The sequence below is a fragment of the Ctenopharyngodon idella genome, chromosome 2, assembly GCF_019924925.1.
Source record: "Ctenopharyngodon idella isolate HZGC_01 chromosome 2, HZGC01, whole genome shotgun sequence".
Taxonomy (NCBI): Eukaryota; Metazoa; Chordata; class Actinopteri; order Cypriniformes; family Xenocyprididae; genus Ctenopharyngodon; species Ctenopharyngodon idella.
In genome coordinates, this window is record NC_067221.1 from 41,424,110 (window position 1) to 41,447,012 (window position 22,903).

The 22,903-nt window shown below is 36.6% G+C and overlaps 1 protein-coding gene across 1 annotated transcript in view; it reads right to left on the minus strand.

Moving 5' to 3' along the window:
- The window catches only part of ncana (neurocan a), an 85,539-nt gene extending 64,196 nt beyond the window's left edge, over positions 1-21,343 (minus strand). The window contains exon 1 of the mRNA XM_051871051.1: positions 21,021-21,343. The gene's annotated coding sequence lies outside the window, so the exon portion shown is untranslated. The remainder of the gene's footprint in view (positions 1-21,020) is intronic.
- Between the last annotated feature and the right edge of the window lie 1,560 nt (positions 21,344-22,903).

The following is a 22,903-nucleotide window of genomic DNA, read 5'->3' on the forward strand; positions in this document are numbered from 1 at the left end:
TTCTCCTGAAACTACACAAAACAGTAATCTCACTTTTGTAGAGTTTCAGAAGAGATCTCAATAATATCTCAAACTGTGCTCAGAGATCCTCATGATATCGAAGATAATGTTCTCGATATGAACTGAAATATTTCTCATCAAAATGATCTGAGCTGCTCTCCACATTCATTTTATAGCTCTGTACACTTATTGGATGAATCATTTGTTTCTCTTTTTATTTCTACTTTGGGATTTTAAGATACCTGAGCTATGAAAAAGCAACATCTGAGCAATAAAATAAAAAAAAGGATAAAAACATCTGATTGACAGCTTGCAAAACAAGTTATATGTCAGACCGACAGAGATATCACTGTGATATTTTGTCTGAAATGTCAGTTGAGTCACTTTATGCGATTATAAATGCAAATGTTTTGTTTTTTAAGGCGTCTTTATCTGCATCTTACGCAGAATGGAAAGAAACTTTAAAAATGCATCAGAGTGAATGAAATCAATATAACGTGACATTTTAAAATCCTTTTTTCAGAATAGCACACTGAGAAATACAGTATAATAAACAAAAATCACTGACTTTTACTTTTAACATTTATATTAATACATTCATGATCTAAAAAACTGTGGAAAGTGATATGACAGTCACGCACATAAATACTTTGATGAAGCGATGAATATATATTTTAAAAACAGGATTTACTTTGAAAAAAACTCAGAAATCGCGAGTATATTTTACAAATAATTATGAAGTTAAATGTGAAATTTAAGTAGTCATTTGTGCACTGAAACTGCTGTGCAATTATTTGATTCTTCCAAATTGTTCTATTGTTGTGGAATCAAATATATCAGCAGGCGGGACATTTCCCAAACACGCTCAAAGCGCTTGACCAATCACAACACACTGCTCCAGCCGACCAATCAGAGCACATTGTTTATTTCAGAAGGAGGGGCTTCATAGAGACAGGAACTAAACAGAGCGTTACTGACAGACTGGGAAGAGAGGAGCTGAACAATGGAGAATATGAGGAAAATAATGAACATTCAAGCAGAAAAACCTGCAAAAACAACATCAAGACTTTGTAAGCGGGCATAATAGGTCCTCTTTAAAGCTGAAAATGAAAAAGGCCTTTAGTTAGTTTGAGTTTGAGCTCGGACACGACTGACAGTTTCTCAAGTCCGTCACCATCATGAATCAAAGACTAGTTAAACTCTCATCAGCCAAAGTCTGAGCGTCTTTGTCAAGCAAATATAAAGCCCAAAGGTGCTTTGCATGTCTAACGTTTGTGATGAATTCAGTGGCTCTTAATTCCACTTGGCATTTTCTGATTAAATCAGCTTCTGTGTTTTCCAGCCCTCTGCTTCTACATCCAAAACACCCACTGCTTAAACTCAGCGCCAGCGGCTCCCTCCCCGTGTGACTTCATCAAAGTGAGACGCGGCTGACACTGATGCGGTCGGGCGTCTTCTGGACGCTGCGGCTGCAGTAATTGGCTGTTGCTGCTTCTTGCTGTTGGTGTTTGCCTGGTTTTTGTGAGTCCAGACTCAGTGCCGGATGTCTGATGGAATGAGGGCAGATGTGAGGACTCGAGTTAGGAAATCAGCAGGGTAAATCATAGAGCTGCGTGATTAATCGTTAAAAGATTGCGATCTTGATTCAAACATCCACGCGATCTTATTCCAGAATGACAACAATTCGCCTGTGTCTATTAAACCTTTTACAAATCACAACATTCAGATCTGTGTTCTGATCCAGAGAGAGCAGTTGTCATGTATAGGTATGAAACGGTCTTCTCAACCACACAGTATCAATTATTTCTGCTACAAATATTCAAATTCAAAGTACTGGAATAAATGTTTATAAACACTGATGTCTACAGTAGCGATCAAAATAGAGCAAATCACCTTGTGAAAGTAATTTGGTACTTCAAATAACGATTTTATCAACTACATCGTTGCACCAGTAGGTGGCGACAAGTGACTGTTAAAAATGTATTTGTCATTGAATTATTCAATCAAAAGATTCTTTAAAAAAACACTGATTCATCCAGTAATGAAACAAGTAAATTATTTACGGGTGAGTCGTTGAATCATTCATTCAAGATTTGTTAAAAAACGCTGATTCATCCAGTAATGAAACAAGTGAAGTCTTTATGAGTGAGTCGTTGAATCATTCATTCAAGATTTGTTAAAAAAAAAATCACTGATTCATCCAGTAATGAAACAAGTGAAGTCTTTGAGTGAGTCAGTGAATCATTCATTCAAAAGATTTGTTCAAAAAACACTGATTCATCCAGTAATGAAACAAGTGAAGTCTTTGAGTGAGTCAGTGAATCATTCATTCAAAAGATTTGTTCAAAAAACACTGATTCATCCAGTAATGAAACAAGTGAAGTCTTTATGAGTGAGTCATTGAATCATTTCTTCAACGTGATTTTTAAAACATTTTTAACATTTTAAATAGACTACAGCAATAAACATTGTCAAATCCTCTAGTAAATTCCCTATTTTGTTGAGGTGTCTATTCAGAATCGTGGGAGAATCTTGATCTCTGTTTGAAACCAAAAAATCATTTACAAAATGTATCCAGAATCATGCAATTCTAGTAATTAATGAAGAGAAACCAGCCTGTTTTTAAAGTCTGTGTGTTGAAATCTAAACTTTAAAAAAACAAAACCGTTCTATAAACTCTAAAACATTTTATTGAAAATATTTTGCACCGTCAAAATGCATTTATTTAGATGTTTTTAATTTATGTATCCATTTTATTTATTTACTAAAGCGCACCTGTTTGGTGCTTCACAACTTTAATATCCTTTTTATATTTCATTCAAAATGGAAAAGTATCAATAAAAATAGCTAGTTCAATCCAGTGTTAAAATTATAAACACAAACTGAAATAAAATATTTTTCGTTACCTGAAATAAAGCTGAATTAAATTAAAATATAAATATTATATGGAAAAGCTTAAACGAAAATTAGAAATTTTGCTTTGGCACATAAGTTGAAGAACTAAAATTACTAAAACTGAAATATAAATTAATTAACGCTAAATAGAATTTAAAAAATATATATATATATATATGTTGTGCTTTTGTTATGTGGACAAAAATGACAAAAGCACATAACAAAATTACTAAAACTTAAACTAATATTAAAATGAAAAATGAAATATAATATAGTCACTTATGAGGCTCCACTTCTATACAGACGGTATGAAGTAAGGCAGATCACTGTGAGCGCAGCCGTGATGAGTACAGATTTACTGACGCGGTCAAAGAGTTTCGCTCTGAGATGTTTTCTGCCTCTTCTAATGGACCTGTGCAGCTCATCAGCACATCTGAATGAAGATAATGAGAGATAATGAGCATTAATGAGCATTTCGCTCCACTCTAATGCCTCTGCAGACTCAAAGAGTAACGGACACATTAAAACAACAAATAACCTCGAACACAACACACCTCAGGAGCTTTCAAAATGCCATCAAACTCTCCAGAGCAAAACTACATTTTCATGATAATATAAAACAGACAGCTTTAAAATAAATAAATATATATATATATTTTCCCATTCTCTGTTTATCACATACTGCCTCTATTTACAGCTCTGTCTCACTCGGAGAGAGTTAGACAGACAGAATGAAAGCTCTTCTCATCTCACATGCCCACACACATCAGAATGAAGCGTCTCTCCTATTCAAACCAGTCTAAATCTAATCCGGTTCTGGAGCAGCACTGACATTTACATGCAGGAAAGTCTGTGGGAGTCAAAACCTCCCACAGGAAAGACAAACCACACATCTTACAAATAAACAGCAATGAGATCTAATGGAAACTCTTCTCCTGAGAAAAATACCTACGTAATCCCACTGTGTCACCTTCAATAACATAACATACCGATAACATACCGATAACCATGACATTAAAAGTTACCGATTACCGATATGGCGGCCAATACATCGTGCATCTCTAACGTAAACTTAAAAACAAATTAAAATTAGAACTTTTTACTTTGGCAACTAAGTGTAGCTAAGTACTAAAATTACTAAAACTAGTAAAGTACATAACAAAATTATCAAAACTTTAACTAAAATTTAAATGAAAACTGAAAATATAAAATAAAAAAACCTAACTCTAGGCTAAATATTAATAAACACTATAATAGTATAGGCTATGAACAATGTCAAAATAACAGTCCTCTCTAAATAGATGCACTAAATGTAAAAGTCAATGCAGAGATCGATTCAACACTGCCTCATCCTCTCAATTATCACGCATCATGTGACCTCGAACACCTGACACATGTAAAACCAACTGAAGTCGCTCACAGGTTTGAAGGTGATGATGAAGGACTGAATTACTCAGGCTGTATGAAGAGACTCGTAAATCTTTCTCACTGAGAGCAGATAAACAAAAGCAGGTGTAAATCAAACGGGTTTACAACTCTACTCAGAGTATATGAAACATCTCCAGCAGCCTGCAAGAATAAACAGGCAGAAAATCTGCTGCGTAAATAACACGCTACAGCTCCACGATTGATCGCAATCTCACCCACACTTCCTAAATGCCATTGGCTCGGCTCTGTCTATTAAACCTTTTTTATACCTTTAAACCATTAAACCTTTTTTGTCTATTAAACATTATTTCTGTGTTACAATAATTCAAACTATCACAGAAGCACTGGAATAAATGTTTATGAACGCTGATGTCTAAGGTAGTAATCAAAATAGAGCAAATCACCTTTTGAAAGTAATTTGATGCTTCAAATAAAGATTGTATTAATTACATCATTACACCAGCAGGTGGCGACAAGTGACCGTTAAAAATGTATTTGTCATTGAATCATTCATTCAAGAGATTTGTTCAAAACGCTGATTCATCCAGTAACGAAACAAGTGAAGTCTATGAGTGAGTCATTGAATCATTCACTCAAAAATAAATATATAAATAATTAAAAATTAATATATTTGTGTGTGTGTGTGTGTGTGTGTGTGTGGTGTTAGGGATGTACCGATATGAAAATTTTGGCTGATACTAATAACCGATAATTCTTTATATTTGAAAGCTAATAAACGATATATTGGCTGATAAATCTAAATCCAAATTTTTATATACTTTTTGAGAGTCTGATTACAAAAACCAAAGTCTCGCCATTAAAAGCGAGACATTCGTTCATTAAAAGAGATTCGTTTAAAAACCACTGATTCATCCAGTAATGAAACAAGTGAAGTCTTTGAGTGAGTCATTGAATCATTCATTCAAAAATAAATATATAAATATTTTAAAATGTATATATATAAGTATATATGCACCAATATGAAAATTTTGGCCAATACCGATAACTGATAATTATTTATATTTGAAAGCCGATAACCGATATATCTAAATCCAAAATTTTTTATAATTTATGAGAGCCTGATAACAAATACAAAAGTTTCACCATTAAAAGCCATGTCCCAACACACAGTTATAATGTTCTCATTATAATTTTATGTAGCTTATATGGCAGATTTGTGCTGTACATGTTGCACTTAACTGTATTTTCTTTTTTGAAGTGATTTCAATCATATTTCAAGCCATTCAAAACCATCATAGTGAACAGTGCACATCTGAAGTGTCTCAGCTGAAGGAAATAATCCATTATTTATCAGCTTTAATATATTGTTCTTATCAGGCCGATAATGATAACATTAAAAATGAACATATATCGGCCGATACTGTGGCCGATATATTGTGCATCCCTAATATATATATATATATATATATATATATATATATATATATATATACAGAATTGTGCAGCTCATAATACGCAACTTAGAAGCAAAGGAATATCACATTATACCTGCTCAGGCTTAAAACATACGACTGCCTTTTTTCATATCTGTAAAACTTTAGTACAAAAAAAAAAAAAGAGAAAACATAACTGCACAAATCAAATAGGCTTATTTATTTTTAAAACACACTTTCGGCTTTTTTCCAAGGTGTCTTTAAATGTTTAGCACAACCATTCTTACATAAATTGGCACATTAAATTAAATGTGGAAGATTACGCAAGGCTGCATTTATGAAAAATTTACACAGAAACTCATTTCGCTCGTGTTTCATGAAGGAAGCCCAATGAATTACACTAACAAATAACAGCAATAAACTCAAAAACATATGCTAGCAATATTAGTAAAATAACTATAATAGACAAAACACTCTACACAAGTATGCAAATGCAATACATTTGATACCATGCATGTTTTTGTACGTGATGTGACATGCATGTTTTGTATGCTTACAGCATATGTATTCATATAAATATAGCCTAACATTAAATGCAGATCGATTAAGCACAGTTTTAAATTTTCAGCTCAGCTGGAGCCAAATGAACGCAGAAAACAGCGTCAGGCATCTTTACAGAGAAACAAACAGATCAAAGTCTCGCCAGTGGCCATAACCGCTCCATGGCCAATTACTTTAGCACTTTACCACAGACGAGTACAAAAGCACAAGACAAGAATCATCTCTAAAGGAGAAGAAACATGAAATAATGAAGCTTTAAGCCAGTCGATGAATCTAGAGAGATAGTAAGATAGTAAATGTGTTTTAATCCACACACCAATAACTCTACAAACACGTAGCTGTGTGTTTAGACAGATATGAGCCGGCCGAGCTTAATATAGCCAGCGGTCGCAGGTGCCGAGCATCTGACTGTGAACTGGCTGGCAAACCGAGTGTTAACCGGCTGTCTGGTTGCCATGGTTTCTCTGGAATACCGGGAGACTCAAACTAACCGTGGAAGGAGAAAAAAAACGCTCTATTGTCTTCTGCATATGGATATAGGTTCACACTCAGTGGTGGTGAGACTCTGCATCTTAACACGTTTCTGTTGCAGCTTTTTAAGGTCTGCTGAAAAGAAACACATATTTAGATAATTGCACATAATAAAGGCTGAAAAAAAAAAAAATAAATGTACAAAATAGGATTTGATAGGGAAAACAACTGGAAGGTTATTAATTAGAAATCTGTATACTTATTAAATATTATTATTATTAAAAATAAGTGTTATTTGACAATATTAGGGATTTTTTCATTTATTTGAATTGCTAATTGTGAATAAAGAATAACTGGCATTAAAATAATATACTAAAGATAGCAAAACAAGACGGACAATTAATATATCCATTGCAAAAAGTGTAAATGTTCTGTTGACAGACGTACAGATGATTTTATATTGTGCAATCTAATATTTTCAGGCTGATTTAGTGATATTAAATTATTGAAATACATTTAAATAAATTTGCATGCTCCCTGACAAAATATTTTTACTATGTAATTTAAAAAAAAAAAAAAAAAAAAAAAGATACAAAATAGGATTCTATAAAGAAAACAATTGTAATGTTATAAATTAAAATATATTTATAATAATTAATAATTTGCATGTTACCTGACAAAATATTTTTACTGTGTATTTTTTTTAATAAAAAGATACAACATAGAATTGTATAAAGAAAACAATTGTAATGTTATAAATTAAAATATATTTATAAAAATTAATAATTTGCATGTTACCTGACAACATATTTTTACTGTCATTTTTTTTAAAAAAAGATACAAAATAGGATTTTATAGAGAAAACAACTGTAATGTTATAATTTAAAATATTTTTATAATAATTATTAAATATTATTAGTACACATAAATGTTATTTGAAAATATTAAATATATAAAAATTAATATTTATTTCATAATTTAAAAAAATGGCATTAGAAATGATTGAAAATGATGAAACTAAGGATAGCAAAACAAGACAGACTTTTGTAAAAAGTGTAAATGTTCTGTTGACAGACTTACAGATGATTTTATATTGTGCAATCTAATATATTCAGGCTAATTTAGTCATATTAGATTATTGAAATAAATTTAAATAAATTAAATAAATTTGAATGTTACCTGACAACATATTTTTATTGTGTAATTTAAAAAAAAGATACAAAATAGAATTTTATAGCGAAAACAACTGTAATGTTATAATTTAAAATATTTTTATAATAATTATTAAATAGTATTAGTACAAATAAATGCTATTTGAGAATATTACATATATATAAATTAATATTTAATTGTTAATTAAAAAACTGGCATTAAAAATGATGAAACTAAAGACAAAAGTGTAAATGTTCTGTTGACAGACTTACAGATGATTTTCTATCTGATCTTAACCTTCATTCATGCAACCTAATATATTAAATATTAGGTTATTTAAATAATAAAAACAGTAAATTTACATGCAATTTCCAAATAACTACTTTTTAACGTAATGATCACGTCTGCACACATCTGCCTCTGTAATTGAACAGAAACACGTCGCTGTGGTGGAAAAACACAAATTCTGCTGCTTTATCAACCAAAATACGCTTAAAGGCACTCGACATCAGCGTCTGTCTACGTGTCACACGAGGAGAACGGACTATGAACACAAAGAAACTGAGAGCCCTTCCTTTGTTCGACTGTTTCTCTCTCTCTCATTAACTGCCCATAACACGTCTATGGTGAAAGGCTGAGGGGGGCTGGGAAAGACCTCCTGCGGACCGACGGATCGAGCGCTAAAAGAGCTGCAATTAAAGACAAAGATGTTGGAGAATAATAGCAGGTTCCTTTTCTTGTGAAATGGGATTACATTAGTGAGAGTCATTATAGAATAGAAAAAAGATAGAAATGATAGAAAAAGACTCTAAACTGCACATACAAAGAAAGACAGTTTTGCTTTGTTTTGCAATGCTTTTTAGAATCAGAATGAAAATTGCATGTTTACACACACAAGGAATTTGTCTTGTAATTGAGTGTGTGTGTGTATAAAAGCCTTATATATAATGCATTATAAAAGCACTTTTATTAATGTATTAATTACGCCTTTTAATGCACCTTATGATGCATTGTATGATCTCATGAATAATTATAACCACAGTTATAATACATATCTATTCATTGTTACACCTTTAGAAAGTATAATGCATTAAAACACATGATAAACAACCAAGTGAAGTCACATGACATCTCAACAAGAAGGAAGCATTCATGTCTGAACAACAACAAACGGCACTAAACATCTCAACTCCACAGTAATAATGAAGGTCTGACAGATAAAGATGTTATTCATGTAAAGACAAAAGCATTATAAGGATGCAGTCATTAATATTCCCACAAACACTTTCTCTCGGTGTAAACAGTATCCGAATTTACACCTCAGCGCATCCAAACATGCCTACTTCCACTATGCGAAAAACAGTATGTGAGTCAAATAGTATGGCCGAATTAGTATTCATAAAACAGTAGGCGAAAAGTACCTGGATGAACTACTACTTCCATTGAGATTCTGAAGTGTATATTCGATGGACGCTTTACTATCCCATGAGGCCACCGGAGAGGATCTGTGAATGGCAGTGAAGCGACGGTCACATGCCAGATGTAGTACGTCCATATTACATTCATACTACACACATTTATACTAGATAGAACATACTTTTCTTAGCGATCACGAAGCAAGTTTCAAACCAATTGTAGATTCATTTGAGTGAATCCCTCTGACGCACTGGAGCTGTCCAGTGCTGAAACACTCACACGGGCTTCTCATACTGAAAACTACAGCTGCATTATTAACCCTGAGTTACAGAAATCTTGTTTTTTCTTCTTTTTTTCAAATTTCACATCCAATTGAACTCTTTCCCCACTAGAGTTTTTTTTTTTTTTTTTTAAGTTGCCAGCCAGCGGCAGAATTATTGATCATTTTGACAAAACTTTTGTTGTATGAATATCTGAACAATACAATATATCAAAAGAAAGAGCAGAGCGTCTGCTTTTAAATGAAAAAAAAAAAACATTTTATTCTAGCTTCAATCATCCTTTATCAACACTTAAATGTGGGTAAGTTTCATAAAAAAGCAACATTTTGAACAAAAAGCTGAGAAAATTGCGTTTGATCGATGATCAAAACACAGATAGATCGAGTCCATCAAGCTTCACAGTCGCTTCCTCTTCATGGGTCGATATTTCACTCAGTAACATTAGGCAGTTTTGATTTATATGCTGTTTAATGTTTGATGATCGTGTTATTTTACATGTGCATCAGCAATGCTTCTATCGCTTGTTTCTGCTTCTTCTTCGCCTGTGTTCCTGATAATTTACTCACCCCCATGTCATCCAAGATATTCATGTCTTTCTTCAGTCGAAAAGAAATGAAGGTTTTTGAGGAAAACATTCCAGGATTTTTCTCCATATAGTGGACTTCACTGGGGTTCAACAGGTTGAAGATCCAAATGTCAGTTTGAGTGCAGCTTCAAAGAGCTCTACATGATCCCAGACGAGGAATAAGAGTCTTATCTAGAGAAACCATCGGTCATTTTCTAAAAAAAAAAAAAACATTTATATACTTTTTAACCACAAATGCTCATCTTGCACTGCTCTGCGATGCGCCACGCATTACGTAATCATGTTGGAAAGGTCACGCGTGACGCAGGCAGAAGTAGGGCGAAAAACTCCTTCAAAATCATCTGATATTGTTGTTTTACCTTTTTTTGTAAAGGGTGTTGGACTTATGGGGCGTTCACACCAGACGCGACTTGCGTGAATAAATCGCGCTATTTGCGCGTAGTTGGATGCCTGAACATTTTGAGTTTACTTGCTTCATTCGTGCGTGAAATTCACTTCACAACAGACACGAATTTGCGTCATAAGGGGCTTCTGCCAGGCAGCTCCAGTCTCATTTCTGCACACTTCCTCTGAATAAACACATCAACTCATCAGCGGGAAAGTATTTGTAAAATACGGCGAATAAGCTCAATTTACTGGCTTTAGCAAGCTTGTAGTCTCTCTCTCTCTCTCTCTCTCTATATATATATATATAGCTCAAATTGAGTAAAGAGCGTTTTTTACTTAAAACTTTACTTTAAAACTTACCAGATTGTCCGACCTCCTCACTCATTTTCTTCCAAGCAAGATCCTTTTAATTCCTGTTTCTATAAAATTATGAAGATGTATCGTACAGTGACGATGATTTTGTCCTTCATTGTTGTTTCGGATTTCTGCCTCCGCTAGCTACGTCGTAATCACGTCACTACTAGAGCAAGCTCCTGATTAGTTAACGCGGCGCAAATATTCGCCAAAGTTCAGATTTTTCAAGATTTTTCGCAGGATATCTATTCGCGTCTTTGCAATCATTTGCGCTTAACACTTCATTCGCATCTGGTGTGAACGCACCATTAGTCTTTGCACATTCGCTTTGTAAACACTGGATCGGTATGAGCATTTGTGGTTAAAAAGTATATAAATGTTTATTTTTTTAGAAAATGATCGATCGTTCCACTGGATAAGACTCTTATTCCTCGTCTGGGATCGTGTAGAGCTCTTTAAAGCTGCACTGAAACTGACATTTGGACCTTCAACCCGTTGAACCCCAGTGAAGTCCACTATATGAAGAAAAATGAGTAAATTATCAGAAATTTTAATTCTGAAGTGAACTAATCCTTTAACAAAAATAGCTGCTTCATCACTACACTTTCCAAAAAGCAGCTATCGATGCAGATATTCAGTAAAACCAATATATAGGACAACCACTAAACACAGCATACATCAGTTAATTAAATGTTTTTCAGACACAGAAAGTTTGTGCAACTGTACAAAGCACAGTTATTTCAAAAGTGTGAAACGTTAATTAACCCAGGGTTAAAAAGGTGTCAAACCAGCATTAACTGTAGCATGAAAAGACAAAAGGCACATGCATCCTCATGACATCCACATGCATCCTCATATGTGTGAATGTATCTCTTGCTGCTCATAAAGGAAGCTGAATTTCCAATTATCTCATGTATATGATATGTCTAGATCAAAACTCACAGGCTATTCCCACAGTAATGCTCTTATGCACCGTAAGCAGCGTACAGAAATAAATGGGTTAAACTAAGGAGAAGACAAATGTTCCTAGGGATGACTATTCCCAAACCTCATTTACGGTATACTCTGCATGCACACTTGCAGTACGGCTGTTTTCTGGGTCTCAAACACATTCAAACCTTCATGTCTTCTATTGAACTAGACGCCCTCCAGCAGGGCAACACCAATTACCCACAATCCCACATAGGAAAGAAAAATCACAAATTAGATCTCTATACAATCTAAGTAGTTTCTCCTAGACGGTAATGAGATTAAAGTGAGGGCAATGGAGCCTTTTGCTAAAGTCTGCTGCTTCTTAAATGTGAAGGTTTAAAGGATCAAACTCTTTTCCAAACCAAATTCTGCAATCAATCAAAATTTCATTGGTCAGTTTCAGTCTGAGCAGTAGAGGTTTATTCTGGCACTACAGCACATGTACACAAACTTCTCAAAAGTTTTTTAAAGGTAAACTGGTTTTCCAGCCCAGCGGTGATTCAGCAGGTATTAATGAACTGATGTTTAACTTAATTAAACCAGCGTGAACTTTGACAAACATTATCAGAAGATTCTGCATGTGTGCGCAGCGGTCCTCTACAATGAGTCAACGCATGGGGTTGATTTCGCTATCCATATAAAATGCAATATCATGTTAAAATACTGCTTCCAAAAAAGATTTCACAGCCTGAGAACATTTTTTAGAGTTAGTTCATGCACAAAATAAAAATAATGCCATCATTTACTCACTCTCATGTTGTTCCAGACCAGTATGAGTTTATTCATGGAGCGCAAAGGCTGCTGTTTTCCACCAAATTAAAGAATAAAATGGCCTTCAAGCTCAAAAAGGACAAAATAAAAACATTGTCCATAAGACTTGTGCTATATCGTCGCCATTGGGCAGAAACCTCCATATTTAATCACTTTTCATAAATCATTACTATTGGTCAGCCTTCATGTCTTTCTGTGGGTTTTGCAAAAAAGAGCTTGTGACTAAACCTTGTAACTCCATTGGATCCTCAAACTGTCAGTCAAACCTCGTAACTCCACCCTCCTCTATCATGAATGAAGCGTCACATGCAGTTTGGACCGTCTCTGCTTGTTTGCAATGCAATGGTAAATAAAGAACTGTTTGTTTGAATAAGTACAGTGTTTTCTTAACTCAAGAAACACACATATATATATATATATATATTATATATATATATAGACTCATGTTTTATGTGTTTGAGGAGCGGAGAAGAGTGTCTTTGTGTAGCATCTGTCGTCGAGTCATAGTTAGTAGGGGAGAGTGGGGTAAGATGAACCAGTGGGTAAGTTGACTCACCTGCTGTATCTTGGCAACCATACTTTTATTGTCATGTGACCATATATTTTGGAACCACCTATCATTTCTGCCAGACTGTGAAAAGGAGAAGCACATTGGAGGAGTGGAAGGCAGCCATTTAACAGTTTAAAAACTGTTTTTGGCTTGCCAAAGTAAGATTTTGGCATAGCAGATGTAATGGCTGTTACAACAAAGCAAATTAGTCCAGGTCTAAAAATATTTATGGTGCATATTGGTGATTTACATATAAAATCATGCAAATCATTTAGTTAAATATTAGCCCGAATTGAACGTTCGCAAAGACCCGCCCCCTTTAGTTACTGTTGCTATGTCCGACAAGCCATGCCGATCTCTCGCCACACATCATGTTCTCACGCAGTGAAAAATACATCACGGAGCAAAGAGGACACTCGACAGACAAGACAGAGCAGGTTACTTTTGATATGAAATAAAGTCTCAAATTTTGTCATTTTTAAAGAAATGTAAACAATAAATACCGTTTTGTGGCTCTTTAATGTATTGTGACAGATCGCTGTAGCGCCTCAGCTCAAGCGGCTTACACCACCATAAGGCACTTTTATTCATTTATTCATAAGTGACATTTATTCATTCTTTCTAATTTAGTTTTTAATTTTACTCCTCAAACTCTCTGTTTAGTCTGTTTATGAGAAGGTTACAACTTTGGTGTTCAACATATTGTTTCAGAAATGCAAACAATTAAAGATATTGAAATTTCAACTTCATTTGGTTGGTTTTATGTTGTTTAGCTTTAAGAAAAGAAATATGATTATTGTAAAAGGGAATTTGATTATTAAATTAGCTTTTAAAAGAGATAAATTATCTTTACAATTTATTCAGATTCAGTTAGACGGTCAGTTTACACCCAGATGGTGCAACTTACCCACTGACTTGGATCAACTTACCCCTAACCTGGGGTAAATTGAGCTACACGAACACTTTTTTTATAAGAAGCTGTATTTTTAGAACCCTTTGTCATAGATATATTCTGATCATAAAAAATGATAGAAAACATCCTGAAATTACTTTAGATACTTTCATTTTACTTCTGCCTCATTTCCCCTTATCTTGAGGACCATGTTTGTAAAAAATGGCTCATCTTACCCCACTCTCCCCTAAATAGCCACAAACACTGAAAAACCTTCTCCTCTTAGCTCTAAAATCTCATTTAGGTCGCATTCATTGGTATTACTCATCAAGATGCATGTTGCCAGGTTGAATCCAATCAAAACCCAATAACATTTGACTAAACTGACATTAAACTATGAGCGAATATTTTTATGGTACTTTCATGGTTCTGACATTTATGGAGCCCGTCCCATTCTGCTTTCATTAACGTCAAGTCACATTTATTTATATAGCACTTATAAAACAATACTTTTACAACACTACATTCAAAGCATGCTTTACATTAATAAACAGAAAAATAACTGTTAATGTTGTGAAATTCATCAATTATGAAACCAATTCAATTCAAGCTCTACAGAAGACAATAGTTTCTTTATTTAATATTGAACACTAATTGTCTTCTAAACCCCAACTGAGCAAGCCAAAGGCAAAGCACCAAGGAACCATGGATTGTATGGAAAAAAGCAGTGTGAACATTCTTCAAAATGTCTCCTTTTGTGGAAGAAAGAAACTCATATGGGTTTAGAGCACATGATGGTGAGTAAATGGTTGAATTATCACGTCAGGAGCGTATGCATTACAAAATAACCACAGAATAATGTGGAAAGGTTCTGGAAGCGACAGACGTGTTTCTGATGGTGTGCCCGAGTCGTCGTGTGTCTGGCCGGCTGCCAGAGACCCTCCTGTGAACCTACACGCATCCAGACACGATTAATTATGCATGAGACTCACTGAAGAACCACGAGCCGACAGTGTTCTTGAGAAGCTCCTGTGTTTGCACACAAAGGTTACAAGTGTGTGCTTGTTTCTGTGCTTTTTACTTTTTCTGAAATAAATATGTGGCATTTGCACAAGTAGAACTTACCACACTGCTAAAGTGTTGTGGGTGGTTGCCAGGGCGTCACTATGCAGTTGCCAGGGTGTTGCTTTGCAGTTGCTAGGATGTTGTGGGAGGTTGCCAAGGCATTGCTATGCAGTTGCTAGAGTGTTGCAAAGCAGTTGCTAGGGCATTGTGGGTGATTGCCAGGGTGTTGCTTTGCAGTTGCCAGGGTGTTGCTTTGCAGTTGCTAGGGTGTTGTGTGTGGTTGCCAGGGTGTTGCTTTGCAGTTGCTAGGGTGTTGTGTGTGGTTGCCAGGGCATCACTATGCAGTTGCTAGGGTGTTGTGGGTGGTTGCCAGGGTGTTGCTATGCAGTTGCTAGTTTGTTGTGGGTGGTTGCCAGGGTGTTGCTATGCAGTTGCTAGGGCATTGTGAGTGGTTGCCAGGGTGTTGCTATGCAGTATCTAGGGTGTTGTGGCTGGTTGCCAGGGTGTTGCTATGCAGTTGATAGGGTGTTGTTGGTAGTTGCCAGGGCATTGCTATGCAGTTGATAGGGTGTTGTTGGTAGTTGCTAGGGCATTGCTATGCAGTTGCTAGAGCATTGCTTTGCAATTGGCAGGCCATTGTAGGTGGTTGCCAGGGTGTTGCTATGCAGCTGCTAGGGTGTTGTGGGTGGTTGCCAGGGCATTGCTATGCAGTTGCTAAGGCATTGTGGGTGGTTGCCAGGGTATTGCTATGCAGTTGCTAGGTTGTTGTGGGTGGTTGCCAGGGCATTGCTATGCAGTTGCTAAGGCATTGTGGGTGGTTGCCAGGGAATTGCTATGCAGTTGCTAGGGTATTGTGGATGGTTGCTAGAGCACTGCTAAGCAGTTGCTAAAGCATTGTTGGTGGTTGCCAGGGTATTGCTATGCAGTTGCTAGGGTATTGTGGATGGTTGCTAGAGCACTGCTAAGCAGTTGCTAGGGCATTGTGGGTGGTTGCTAGGGCATTGCTATGCAGTTTCTAAAGCGCTGATTTGCAGTTACTAGGGCATTGTGGGTGGTTGCCAGGGTATTGCTATGCAGTTGCTAGGGTATTGTGGACGGTTGCTAGAGCACTGCTAAGCAGTTGCTAGGGCATTGTGGGTGGTTGCCAGGGCATTGCTATGCAGTTGCTAGAGCGCTGCTTTGCAGTTACTAGGGTGTTGTGGGTGGTTGCCAGGGTGTTGCTATGCAGTTGCTAGGGTTGTGTGGGTGGTTGCCAGAGAATTGCTATGCAGTTGCTAGAGCGTTGCTTTGCAGTTGGTAGGGCATTGCAGATGGTTGCCAGGGTGTTGCTATGCAGTTGCTAGGGTTGTGTGGGTGGTTGCCAGGGCGTTACTTTGCAGATGCTAAGTCCAACTAAAAAGATATTCTTTGATATTCTGCTCTGTTCATGTATGTGCGAAATTGTTGGTAAATACAAACACACATCTCGTCATTTAGAAGAGTAATTCCAACAAGCCACAGTCTGAGGTATTGTTCATGTAATGATTTCGAGACTTATTGTTAGGGGTTTGTACAAATCACTAACAATAAAGATGAACAACGATGATAGTGAAGCTTGACTTAAACACCACTAATGAGGCACATTTCAGTTGTTTAGTTGCATTTGATGCTCAGTTCTGCTTAGTTAAACCACCTCTACGCTCCACTGCAGAAAGTCCAGTATGCAGATGGTCAGCAGAATAAACCAATCAATACAGCAGAGTGTTTAAACCCAGAACAGCAGCGTGTTTGTTAAAGAAACATCACGTCCACATCACTTCATCAGCTGCTGATCCATGGAGATGAAGGACTTAACGGCAAATACAGACTAAGCTCTGAGCAAACAGCCACTGGCACACAAACACTGAAAAACGTGTCTTATAAAGGACACTAAGGTCATGAACGCACGATACAGACCAATGAATAATTCACAATAAGGCTCTAAGTTTTACATGCTTCAGGTAAAATCAGACATTTTTATGTACAATAAAAAGAGGCTAACAAGGTGGCTAAATTTGGTGTAGGATTTACGTAACACATTGAATTACATGTGAAATTTTGAAGTAGAAAGACAGAAAGAGTGTTTTATTGTAAAACATAATTAAAAAATCAACAACTTAGATAAATAATTAAAGTAATGAGAAATAGAGGGTGTTTAAATGTCATGAAAATAATGTCACAATAATGCCAGTCTCAATGATATATTTAATGTAGCAAAATATAATTTCTTTTAATTTTGGGGTGACATATGACCTATGACCTATAGACTATATAGATAATATAGACTGTCAATGACTGTTTTCAATGATCACATAGGCTCTGTGCAAGAGAGAGCGGTGAGTGTCATGAAGTGGACATACTGCTGGATAAGAGCCTCTCTGACATTGTATTGAGCTGCTTTTTGAACAGACGGGTGTTTAAGAGGACAAAGACACAGACAGCTGCAGGAGAAGAGAGAGAGAGACAGAGAGAGAGAGAAACCACTGTCTTCATTTTATATATTTTAATATGTATAATATTTCTGTAAATGTCATTAAAACTGCTACATTTTAAATCTGAATGAATATGTGTGAGAAAAGGAGAAAGAAAGAGGGGTTCGTACTGCATCGATCAGTCGCTGCAACACAAAGGCTGACCAGATTGATCGGATTTGTGAACTATACATAACACCTGACCTCGAGCCCTGATTTCTCTCGGATCTCCCTGACCCGTTCACCCTCGGCTCCCTTCACCCCTAAAACACCACCAAGAAATCCGTCACCATTAATCCTCTTATTTTCACCCTAACCTCTCATTGTGGTCTTCTAAAGCCGCACATCCATTTGGGCTCGTGCTCGATAAAATCACAAACTGCAGACAATCCCGAAGGAAATACTGACGGAGAATCCTGGCAGCTGTTTGAGCGGCCCGTGATTATGATGTCACAGCACCGCGGTCAGTGGGTCTGAGGAGCGTCTTCATGTTCGACGGGGCTGCGAAGAGGTGCCGGGATGAATAATAAATGCCCGCAGTTGCCGCGGACTTTTTGATCTCAAGCAACTTCAGTAAAGCTGCCAAAGGGAACAAGATCTTCGCCTATACCTCTCGCCTGGAACTGCAGCTGCCTGTCGAACACACTTACTGAGGCTCACGGACACTGATATCTCTCTTCTGAGGAGCAGCGAGAGCACTCATAAGCAGATATTTACATCTGTACAAGATGAAAACAGCTTCATAAATAAACTGATCTGAGCTCAGAGACATGCAGTCGTTGCCTTAAGGAACCATACAGAATATTACAAAAGGAAGCACATTTTTAGGTAGTATTTTTATGGTGTTTCACTTGCTTTGATTTTAACTTGAGTAAACATTTAAATGCACATCCTGCAAAATCTTGTGACTTGCAATGCAATTGTGTGATTTTGACGTTTCTTATAATAACTTTTACTGTATTGTTCTAACTTTTTCTGCATTTCATTTCTGCTAGCTTGTAAACTAATCTATATTACTCTAAAAAATGCTGGGTTAAAAACAACCCAAGTTGGGTTGAAAATGGACAAACCCAGCGATTGAGTTGTTTTAACCCAGCAGTTGGGTTAAATGTTTGCCCAACCTGCTGGGTAGTTTTACTTAACCCAACTATTGTTTAAAAATTACTATATGACTGGCTTAAAATGAACCCAAAATATGTTGGAAATTAAAAATCAGACACATAATTACTAGAGGCAACAATAATCAAAAGGTGCACTCTAAAAAAATGCTGGGTTAAAAACAACCCAAGTTGGGTTGAAAATGGACAAACCCAGCAATTGGGTTATTTTAACCCAGCATTTGGGTTGTTTTAACCCAGCGATTAGGCTGTTTTAACCCAGCGACTGGGTTGTTTTAACCCAGCATTTGGGTTGTTTTAACCCAGCGACTGGGCTGTTTTAACCCAGCATTTGGGTTGTTTTAACCCAGCATTTGGGTTGATTTAACCCAGCGACTGGGTTGATTTTACCCAGCATTTGGATTGTTTTAACCCAGCATTTGGGTTGATTTTACCCAGCATTTGGGTTGTTTTAACCCAGCATATTTGGGTTGTTTTAACCCAGCATTTGGGTTGATTTAACCCAGCGACTGGGTTGATTTTACCCAGCATTTGGATTGTTTTAACCCAGCATTTGGGTTGATTTTACCCAGCATTTGGGTTGATTTTACCCAGCATTTGGGTTGTTTTAACCCAGCGACTGGGCTGTTTTAACCCAGCATTTGGGTTGATTTAACCCAGCGACTGGGTTGATTTTACCCAGCATTTGGATTGTTTTAACCCAGCATTTGGGTTGATTTAACCCAGCGACTGGGTTGATTTTACCCAGCATTTGGATTGTTTTAACCCAGCATTTGGGTTGATTTTACCCAGCATTTGGGTTGATTTCACCCAGCATTTGGGTTGTTTAAACCCAGCGACTGGGCTGTTTTAACCCAGCATTTGGGTTGATTTAACCCAGCGACTGGGTTGATTTTACCCAGCATTTGGATTGTTTTAACCCAGCATTTGGGTTGATTTTACCCAGCATTTGGGTTGTTTTAACCCAGCATTTGGGTTGATTTTACCCAGCATTTGGGTTGTTTAAACCCAGCGACTGGGCTGTTTTAACCCAGCGTTTGGGTTGATTTCACCCAGCGACTGGGTTGTTTTAACCCAGCGGTTGGGTTGTTTTAACCCAGCGGTTGGGTTAAATGTTTTATTTAGGTAGTTTTATTTCACTTTAAAAAAAAATTACTGTATTGCTCTCTTAAAATAAACCCAAAGTATTTTGGAAATTAACATTTATTAATATGTTTAATAAATGAACATTTAATAATAAGTTTAATGAATAATAATTAAACAATAAACATGTATTAAATTACTTATTAATAAATGTTCACCTTTTCATTATTATTGTTGCCTCTAGTAATTGTGTCTGATTTTTAATTTCCAACCTATTTTGCGTTCATTTTAAGCCAGACATACAGTCATTTTTAAACAATAGTTGAGTTAAATAATATTACCCAGCAGGTTGGTCAAACATTTAACCCAACCTCTGGGTTTGTCCATTTTCAACCCAACTTGGGTTGTTTTTAACTCAGCATTTTTTAGAGTGTGAAAATTTATTAATAAGCAATTTAATAAATGTTTATTGTTTAATTATTATGCATTAAACTTATGAATAATTGTTCATTTCCAACATACTTTTGGTTCATTTTAAGCAAGCAGTACAGTAATTTTTAAACAATAGTTGGGTTAAATAAAACTACCCAGCAGGTCGGGCAAACATTTAACCCAACTGCTGGATTTGTCCATTTTAACCCAACTTGGGTTGTTTTTAACCCAGCATTTTTAGTGCACATTTTCATTCATGCATTCAGCAGTCACTTTCATCCAAAGCAACTTACAAAAGAGAAAGTATCAAATACTTAAGAGCCAAGATATGTTGCATAGTTTATGATAAAATGCTTATAATGTTCTAGCTAATGAAAAAATGTAAATGTAAATAGATGAGGCTCTTTCCATCAATGCACATCAATCAGAGTTTCTTGTGGCACGAATCTCCCACAAAGAAGGTGCACTAACAGAACAATATTTCCACATTCACACATCAAGTCATGCAAGCAGAGATTACAGCATGCTGTCCAAACCGATGTGGATGAGATTACAGACATCTAGAGGGTTAAATCAGATTTGAAATATCAGACATCCACCAAACCCCCTACAGCTGTATGTCTACTGCTATTAACCCGCAAGTAATGATGCAAGGACCCGATTAATGAGCTAATGATAGAACCCGCAAGTAATATGAGGTTATGATATGAAGTGTCCTCTCACCTGGAGTTGTTGAAGTTGTCAGAGCTCAGAGTACGAGTCCTCGCCGGCTGAATGGAGGAAGATCAGCTGAGCAGAACCGAACCGAACTGCGGATGCTCCGGTGCCTCTGGTGGAGAAAGAGCCTATCTCATCTGAGTCTGCTGGAACTTCAGTGACATGAAACGAATTGAATCCACCAATGAAGCTGTAAATGCTCTTGAACAGTTTCCGATGGTAAGGCAATGACAAGCACCGGGTACATCCGCGGACGAAACACGCGCAGATTGACGCCGGTCTCTCCGCAGCGGCGCCTCCGTCTACTGGAGGAGAGATCAGAAACAAAAGGGTGCTGAAGACGAAGAGGAGCACAGCACTCCACAAACCCCCTCCCGAACCCGAGAGAGAGAGAGCAGCATTCACATTTGAATAGAACTCATGGGAGAATAGAGCAATATATCATGACTGTTAACAAATCATTTTAGGTTCCTATTGCATTATAGATTAGCTAAGTATTTTCGCAGCGGATAGAGGTTCTTTATTGTAGTCTATATGGTTCCATGAAGAACCTTTAACATCCATGGAATCTTCCCATTAAACAAAAGGTTCTTTAAAGAGGCAAAAAAGGTTATTTCGATTGTTAAAATAAGAAAATTGGTTCTTTTAAGAACTGTTGTTCACTGAAAAGTTCTTTGTGGAACCAAAAGTGATTATTCTATGCATGGCATCGCTGTGAAAACCCCTTTTTGTTAACTTTATTTTTAAGAGTAGCCTACAGCGCACTATGAAAATTTTGTGTCAGATAATCTGGTTTATTAAATGCAAAATAGCAAATATTATGACTTAAGTAACCTGAATAGCACGACAACCAAAGTCATTTTAAAGGTGCGGTCACATTATCGAATTTTCGTCGGAAAATCGGTTTCAAAAAAGGTCAATTGTCCATAGCGACATGTGAAGCACTGCTCACACAAAATTCGCTTTCAAAACAAGCAGGTTTCTGTTGGTCAACGCGGCGAATTTGAAGCGAAATCTGCGTAGGAACTTTCCCGCCCTCGCGCGAAAATCCCGATCGCGCGGATTCCTATTGAAATGACTGGTGGATTTCGCACTTCAAGGTATAAACAGACCCTTCAGTTAACTGCACGACTTCACTTTTTACTGTGTATTGACAGAACAGATATCTGCAACGTTTCAACCATGTTTAACCGCAAAACATGAAGATTAGACGTTAGGCAGAGCAAATATTTTTACCTGCATATAGAGCAAAAACAGACGCTCACGAACTAAAAAGAGGCGATCGGTGCTTTTACTGTCTATGGAGAATATATTTGCAAAACAAGCAATTTTATTGTCACTCTATTGCATAATTACATAAGACAAGAATGACAAAAACATTAGAGCTTTTTTATGGATGGTTGAGGTTCGGTTAACTGTGCAGGCGGCGCCAAAAGTTGGATTGCGCATGCGCGAAACGAACCTTAAAGGGATAGTTCAGTCAAAAATGAAAATTATCCCATGCTTTACTCACCCTCAAGCCATCCTAGGTGTATATGACAATCTTCTTTCAGACGAACACAATCGGAGATATATTTAAAAATAGCCCTCCGAGGTTTATAATGGTTGTGAATGGGGAGCCAAAAACATTGCATTCATCCATAAAAAAAATAATCCATACGACTCCAGAGAGTTAATAAAGGCCTTCTGAAGCGAAGTGATGCATTTTTGTAAGAAAAATATCCATATTTAAAACTCCAGCGGACGACCGTACGCAGAATGTGCAAGGTGACTTGCGCCAAATGAGTAATCCTTTGACGCAAAGTATGACGCAGGATGTAGGAGTAGCTTAGACGCCTCTCGCGGTTCAAACAAATAGGGCTGTGCAACAAACTCAAGCTCCTCTTCTC